Here is a 9,253-nt window from a genome sequence, read left to right as displayed (position 1 = left end):
TCAAGAAAAATCACTCAGAAGAACAAATCATTAGAGACAAGAGAAAAGGAGTTATCACAAGAAGGAAAGTAACACAAGAATAGGTCTTTCTATGTCTGCTATCTGAAATTGAGCCAAAGACAGTAGAAGAAGCCTATAAAGATCAGAACTGGATGAAGGCAATGAAAGAGGAACTAGATCAGAGTGAGAACAACTAGACATGGGAATTAGTCAGCAGACGGAAAGACAAGAATGTAATCATTACTAAATGGATATTTTGGAACAAGCTAGATGAAGATGGAAAGGTTGTGAGGAATAAGGCAAGGCTGGTTTTCAAAGGATACACTCAGATTGAAGGCATTGACTTTGATGAAACTTATGCCTCGATTGCAACAATGGAGGCAATCCAAATGTTCCTAGCATTTGCAACATTCAAATATTTCAAGGTTTATCAAATGGATGTGAAATCAACATTTTTGAATGGAGAATTAAAAGAAGAAGTTTACTTTGAACAAATGGAAGGATTCAAGTTGAAGGATGATTCGAAGATTGGTTGCAGATTGAAAAAGGCTTTGTATGGACTAAAACAAGTTCCTAGAGCTTGGTGTGGGAGGTTATACAAGTATCTAACTAATCAAGGATTTCATAAGGGTTCAAAAAACATTAACTTATACTTCAAGGCTAAATTAGGCAAAATTTTGATTGTGGTAGTATATGTTGATGATATAATCTTTGGAGGAAATGAAGATGTGTGCAAAAGATTTGCTGTTGAGATGCAAAAAGAATTTGAGACGTCCATGTTCTGTGAGTATAATTTTTTTCTTGAATTGCAAGTTAATCAGAATGATAAAGGAATTTTCATATCTTAGTCTAAGTATGTCAAAGAAATATTGAAGAAGTTTGGGTTGGAAAATTCCAAACCAATATGTACACCTATGACAACCGGATGCAAGTTAACTAAGGATGATAAATCACCTAAGGCAAATACAAGTCGGTATAGGTTAATGATTAGAGGACTGATATATTTGACTGGTACCAGACCGGATATCATGTATGCAGTATACTTGGCAACAATGTTTCAAAAGAACCAAAAGAATCACATGTTGTGGCAGTAAAAAGAATTTTTGGATATCTCAAAGGTATAGAAGAGTTTGGTCTGTGGTATCCCAGGAATTCAGATTTTAACCTTACATAAATCCAGACTAGGTTGGAAGTGTTGATGATAGAAAAGCACAAGTGGAGGAGCATTCTTTCTTGGCTCCTGCTTGGTCACTTGGTCAAGCAAAAAACAAGATTTTGTGTCCTTATCTATAGCACAAGTAGAGTACATTGCAACATCTTCTTGTTGCACTTAGATTTTATGCATGAAATAGACTATGAAGGACATTGGTGTGAAATTTAATGACCCCATTCCAATCACGTGTGATAATACTAGTGCAATAAACATTTCCAAGAATCTTGTACAATATTCCACAATAAAGCATATATCTATCAAGTATCACTTCTTGAAGGAAAAAGTTCTAGATAATGAGGTCAGACTTGAGTATGTGCCCACAAAATAGAAAATTGAAGATATTTTCATGAAGGTGTTATGCAAAGATACTTTCGAGTATCTCTAATAGAAGCTAGGGGTATTACCCCCTACCAGATTTAACTAATATATATTTCAGGTGTGCATTGGTCTAGTGAGCAGCACGTACATTCTTTGTTGGACTGGTGGTGATGTGCTTCCTCTCAGGGGGAGCAGGAGTGAGTTTCTCAGGCGAGTTTTTGATCACCTTTTTCATTGTTGTAAATGGAAGGGGGAGAGAGAGATGGTTGTGCATAATGATGATCTTTTGTTGATTGTTGTTGATGGATGTTGCCATCAATGATAAAAGGGGGAGATTGTTAGCATTTCATTGTGTTGTCATTGATGTCAAATCCTTTGGGTTCGAATTAAGTCTGGTTATGGTATGATGAGAAAGAGTGTTCAATTAAGGCATGTTGTGTAGTTGAAGGTTCTCAGTTTCCCTGGATGCATCTGGTATCTCGAAAGATGTTTTTTCTATATTATCTTTGGGTTTGGCGTGATCGAGAGCTCGAGGCCTTAGACCAAATATTGAGACCGCATAGTGTGTGAATGTGTTTTAGGTTTGGCCTTGGTGATGTATATAGTGTGTTGATATGTTCAAGGAGGAATGGTATGATATGGTCCACTTTTCATTCCTTCCCACCACTAGAATGTTTAGTGGAGACCTCTTTTAGATCTTCGTCTTAGCCGACATTCATAATTATGATTTTCGGAGACAATATTTATAGGAGTCGGATTTGATGATTTCATATGTGGCTTTGTGTGTTGAAGACATGCTAGATTGAAGGAATCTAGTGATTGTGTGAGTGTAGTGTTGTGAGATATTTACCGAAAGGAGTTTCGACAGCACAAACTGTGTTTTTCTTATGGTGGATTCTCTTTGTCTTTCTTTCTTCTTTGGTAGTGAGCCTTTTAGTGCAGTGAGCCTTTTAGGGCAATGAGCTCATTTTTAGTAAGCATATTGGAAGTAAGCCCACCAACAGTGAGCACATTGGAAGTGATCCACCCATTGTAAAAATCACCTTAACCAATGTCACCTTAACCGGTGTTTATATATTGAGAATTAGCATTCTTCATAATTTTTCCATGTAAATACTGGCGTCTCTTGTGTCTAATCTAAATTTTACATGGGTTTCCTAATTTTGTTGTCAACTGATTCACCTCCCCCCTCTTAGTTTCTTGGATATTCAACAAGGTTTTGTCCTCCGCACTCTTCTATTTGTTCTTAAGCTCTCTACTATCAATTTTTGATATCTGCCTTCTGTTCTCTTCTATCTCTATTCACAACTCTCTGATTTCTTCTCTATATAATTTCCTACTCTACCCCACTCTGAGTGTATTACCTTCTGAATTCTTCACGCTCTCTATTTTTCCTTCTCTACTTCAAGCTATGTATATGTCTCCTTCCTTTTTCTACTTCTATACTATACACCACACACACTCTTTTGTACTCGGCTCCCCCCTATTTTCTTATCCTTAACACAAAAATCTCTTATCATCTCTTTCTTTTACCTCTTATCAACCTTCCCACCAAAAGTTGAATTGAATGCACATCATGGCATACAAGCCAAGTTTATCCTCTATGTATTCCTTTTAGACAAATAGTCGCCATCATTAAATGCATCCTCTCCATCTTCAGATTAGTCTTCTATGTTCAGTTACTATTCTTAGTAATCTTCACCTACTCATCGATATGATATCTTGTCAATAGAAGACAACTGATCTTCTCGAACCACTCAACTGGTCTTCATTAAATGCGACCACCTCTCTTCTTCATCTCTGTGATCTGATATGATTGGACTACAAGTCATCACTTATTGTGTGTCCATACCACCATTCTTCACCAACAATTTGAATTTTCTTATTGGACAGAGGAATTGGATTTTCTTCATCCAAGCTATGTCTTCGACTTCACCTTAGTCATCGAGTCACACTTGGTCAACGTCCATGTGGGAAAATTTTCTATTGACATTATCATACTCTTGAATAATTGGAGATTTAGGCTATTGGGAACCTCAAGAAACATGGAACAACAAAATGTGTGTGCAAAAAGATAAAAAAAAGTGTGATCGGTTGATATGAGACTTGTGAGGGGCTCATTGATACAACACTATCGAGGATTGGAGATCAGGTGGAACAAAGGTTGACTATAGAAACTAGTGGAAACATTTTCATCAAAGAGTGATTAACCGATAAAGTAGGGGTGGGGTCCACTATCGGAGATCGAGGATTGAGTGGAATGGGAATTGATGACTCATAAATCCATCGAAGAGCGGTTAACTGATAAAGCAAGGGTTCAAATTGCAATTCGACAAGATATATCTGAAGTCTCTCCAAAATAGGGATATTGGTATAACAGGAAGTGTCTACAAAGGCCGACGGAGGTCTCAAAAAAAAGCAGTCACATCAAAGTGCAAGGGTGTCGAGGAGGCTTGTAGGATCTCTGACCAAAAATATCAAGCACGCAAAGAGTGGTAAAAAAACACTGTGTAGTGACGAGAAAGATCTCCCATGCATTGATGTTGAATATGAACCAACACAAATCCAACACTTCTGCAACTTATCTCCCCTTGCATACTTAACCAGATTGGCCTTGCATCTATGTATGTTGACATCAATGACATCTCAATGCCAACATGTATTTGCACACGATAGGAAAGAAAGGGGTTGTGGATAGGGGTTTGCGTTAGGTAAAACCCTGAGTTTGGAATTAACCCTAATTGAAATAGAAATTGAACTTGAATTGAATTGGAAAAGCTTTCCTTTTGAGGGCAAGGCTGAAATTCTTGAATACAGATGATTATACCTTCAATAGGTGACGTAATGCTCTTAGAATAAGTTCTCCATGTGTTGATGCAATAAAATGATAAATCACATAAAATCTATCATTAAATCATAATTGAAGATGCCTTGCAGTAGGTTTTTTCTCCTTGAATCAAATTTACTCTGAAGGAAGAAGGAATTTGCTCTTGAATTGATGATAATGTTAGCATATAATTAGGTGATGAAAATGAATTGAGAGGGATGCCTTATATAGGGATTTCATAATTAAAATCATATTTAGGCTAACTTAGAATTGATATATTCTTGCATGAAGCTATATTTGAATAGGATAAGACCACCCAATTAAGCTTTTGAAACTCAGGGAAAAATGTTTGGGCTACCTAGTTTACCCAACTTTTTGAAAAAAAATTAGGGATATGATCTATCATGATTCTAATGATAAATCCAACATAGTGGTACTAATTAAGATGTGTAGATATGCAAAATATGCTTTGAGAGTTGAAATTGAGGTAAGAAATAGGATTAAATAATAAAGGGCACACCTAGAATTAAGGGCCCAAATAAGAGTGTGATGATGTAATAAAGTGGAATAAGACTTCTAATATTTATTTAAATCAATAAAGTTCCTATAATGCATAGAGGAAAGGGAAAGACTAACATAGTTGCTCGGAGAGTGTGAAATTGGACATACTAGTAAAGGTGAATAATTTACGATGCTACAAGAACATTGCAACAAACTAAAACTATGATAATTTAGGCTTGTACCGAATCTAGGAAATTTTGGGGCAAGGAAAATAATGATAAAATAGATATGATAATTTATGAAAATAGATGAAGATGGATGGAGGATATATGTGGAGTAGGTGTATATAGAATCAAAAGTATAGTAGTAAGAAAAGATTCTATCCACCAATTAAGGAAGTCATTCTTTCAAGGAATTCTCAAACTAAGTGAAAATGTTTTTTTATTTTCTTGAGACATTTTAGTATTTATCCCCTCATCTTTATTTAAATTTTATATTTTATACTAATGTATTTCCTTTTTTTTTGTCACAAATATTTGAGTTCCTATTTAAAACATTTTTGTGATACTCTTATTTATCATGGGAAGTTGTGGCATACCGCTTTACTTAATTGTCTTGCACATTCTTGTTAGCACCTAATATTTTCCTACTTCTACACACATAAGATACTAACAACTTTATAGAACTAATTTTACTAGAATTAATAATTGCAATCCCTTATTATTCTTAAAATTCAAGTTTATAGGTTTAAGAGCACACAATATCCAAAATTGATCCATAATTCTATTTGAATTGGAATATAAAGGATGAAAGGAAAAAATAGGGGTTGACCATTTGACAAGATAGCTTCTAGTCATTGACCATTCTCTCTTTTTAAACTATAGGCACTTTTTATGATTCTATTACACAAAGGTTTCATTTTCTCAATCGTTTTGTTATATTTTTGCTATTTAATTCATAAATTAGTTCCTTTATTTGTTATAATATATATCATCTAATTTCTTTTTAGTGATTTTTTTATCATCTCCCATTAACATAGTCTGTATTTTTTTATTTATATATGAGTACCCTCAATTTCTAGTATTATATGATTTTATGTTAAGAAATACAACACATTTGAACAATTACATTTTCATATATGAGTTATATTATCATAGATAATACTAAATCTACTTTATGATACATTCCCTAGATTCCATATTACTATAATATCCTAATTTGTATCCACTTCTTCATATTCTATTATCATATTTGTTTCTTTTTTAGTTTTCCTAATTTTATAAATGAAAATATTTTATTTTATTTACATTATACATGCAATTTTGAATCTGGTAAAAGAAATTAAATAAAGGTAAATCACTTTACACATATTTGATCCACCAAATCATTTCTAATAGTTGAGATTCAAAATTGAGATCCTTGAAAAAAAAGGTACAAAATTAAGAGATAAAGTTTCTCTTAAACTAAAAACTGGTAGTGTCATAAGCCTTGATTGTAATCTATAAAATGGTGTAGGATCCCAACTAGAATGCATCCTCTTATTTGACCCTTTTATCTCACACATTTGTTTTCATGATAGAGGCTTGTTTTCACCCTCTAATCTCTATATATTGAGGCCTCTTCTACCTCTTCATCTTTTGCTAATGCTACAATTTCACCATTAATGATTCATGTGACTCAAATTTATTTTTATTTTATCATTGAAGGGGAAGGACTATATTTTAAGAATCTTTATTTAACATCACTCATGCACCTCAAATTTCTCAAATTTGTAAAATTCATTCTACAAAAGAAAAAGCATTTCCATTTCTAATATTAATGCTCAATGAGAGGTGGGTTGAATGAAATTCAATTTCATACTTTTTTTATTTATTGAACAGTTGTAAATCCAAATATCTCATCCTTAACCTCTTTCATTAATCTGAAATTTTTAGAAATACTTTAAAATAAAATAATAAATTGGTTGAGAAGATATTTTAGTGAGTATACAATATTACATTGCGAATAATATTATCTATAAAAAAAATTTCAAAACTATTTTCTTAAAGGTTCTTTTAAACTACAATCAATAGGTTTAAAACTAGAGCACATTCCCCATCATCTACTTCTTCTATATCTTTCTAAATATTAATCTTTGTACAAATTTATATATATTTAAGTGGAGTCTAAGTTGTGTTGTGGTAGCTGATTTTAGGGATGATTTCAATTGATTCTTTTAAAACATGATCTATTTTAACCTTTTCTTGGAATTTGGATAGTAGTACCATTTTTTGTGATAACAAAAATAATAAATTTTTTTCAATTTTTTTTGTGGAATATTAGAATACATATTTTCTATTATAATATGTTAGATCTCATTATCAACCATTTTTATCTATTAAATGAAGGTTTTGACATAATAAAAGAGTATATATATTCTTAAACATGGCTTTTTTAATCTAAAAATCCTATAGCAATCAAGGCCAAAACCTTTGCATCGAGAAAAGTAAAAACTAAAACTTTAGTTTAGAAATAAATACATACTAAAAAAGAATTAGGAGGATACCAATTAAAAGGGACCACAAATGAGTAATGCAAGGAATAATTATCTAATTTAGTAATTCAAACACAATGAACGAGAAACACAATATGAGAATAAACTTTTAGTTAACAAAAAATTTCTCCATTACTTATGTAGTATCCTTTAGTATCAAGTGATATACTTGTTTCAAGAAATTGTGAATTTAAATATAATTATATCAATACTCATTACCTTGTAAGAGAGTGTGAACTCCCTTAGACAAAAATTGGCGAAGCTCCAAAACCATTTGAATAACTACAAAATAAATATTTTCCACTAACACCAAAACTAGTAGAAATTATAATTTTGTTATTTAGAAATTATCTAGTAAAAGTGTGAGGTTTGCATTTAATTTATGATCATTCTTTTATGCTACCAATTGAAATTTTTTGTTTCAATTAAAGAAATTTATCTTGTATATATAAATGTGAAGATTTTACACAATAAACTTCTTTATTTCTTGATGAGAAAATAAGAGTATGTTGAGGAGAAAATTTTGGCTATGTTTATGGTTTGGTTAATTTTAAAACTTTCATTAGTTAATTTTATTTAAAAAAAAAATTGTTTCCTTTAGATCAATTTGAATGGTAGAGTTATTTTGTTATTTTTGAACCTACAATTGTAAACTATCCAAAGAATTTTTTTCCTTTTTAGCTCCATTTCATTGTATTTTTTGAGTTCTCTTTGATTATTTTCTTTTTTGTAAAATATGTGTTTTCTTTTTTTTTAAACTATAAGAAAAACATTCAATATTTTTTTGAAGCATAAGTTTAGAGGTATACATAGGATTCGTTGGACTTTTTGGAAACTATCTTGACTTTAGTATTTCAAAAATTCTTGATACCATTATGTTCTCTCTCTCTCTCTCTCTCTCTCTCTCTCTCTCTCTCTCTCTCTCTCTCTCTCTCTCTCTCTCTCTCTCTCTCTCTCTCTCTCTCTCTCTCTCTCTCTCTCTCTCTCTCTCTCTCTGTGTGTGTGTGTGTGTGTGTGTGTGTGTTTGTGTGTTTGTGTGTGTGTGTGTGCACATGCTACAGACACACACACACACACACACACACACACATACATACATACATACATACACACAACAAGAACACACACATAGAGCAACACATCTTCCTTTGTGAAGAAATTATTCTCCAACTTTATAATTTATAATTCCAATACTAACAACTTTGTAATGAGATAGAATACATATAGAGAAAAGATAAGAATGATAAGCTATATGGTGAAATAACACAACACAAGCACACATATCTCAAATGAGGACAATAATTATGTCAAATTGTAGGAGTGTTTCTATAATCAAATCAAAAATTAAAATAAATAAACCTCAAAACAATAAGTTAAAGGTAACTTTAAAAAATAGTGATCATTTATCCCTTCATGTTCCATATTATAAGATAAAAGATAGATGATCTAACCTCCTCCAAAACCCTCTACTCACAACTTAGAAAAAAACACACGAGCTCACCTTAAAAGTAGCTACAAGATAGCTATGAATATCTCTATTTATCCATTCTAATACACACTCTCATAAAAATTGAACAAGTAAGGGCAAGGATATTTTAAATACCAGGTAGGTATTCAAAATGTGATTATTATTTATCTCTTAAGGATTAACTTATTCAAATTATCCAAAGAAATAGTGGAAATAAATGAAATGAATGTCTTAGGCATAGAGGAGACAAACTTTAAAAGAAGATCATTTGAAGAAGCATGATGTAGACTCAAAAGTTTAATTCAAGAATTTAACTAATTAGAATAGTTACATCATTCACTCCCACAATTGCATCAAAGGCCAACAATCATCTGTGGATCTATCAACAATTTT

The sequence above is a fragment of the Cryptomeria japonica genome, chromosome 1 (assembly GCF_030272615.1).
Source record: "Cryptomeria japonica chromosome 1, Sugi_1.0, whole genome shotgun sequence".
Lineage (NCBI taxonomy): Eukaryota > Viridiplantae > Streptophyta > Pinopsida > Cupressales > Cupressaceae > Cryptomeria > Cryptomeria japonica.
Note: the sequence above shows the minus strand (reverse complement) of the source record.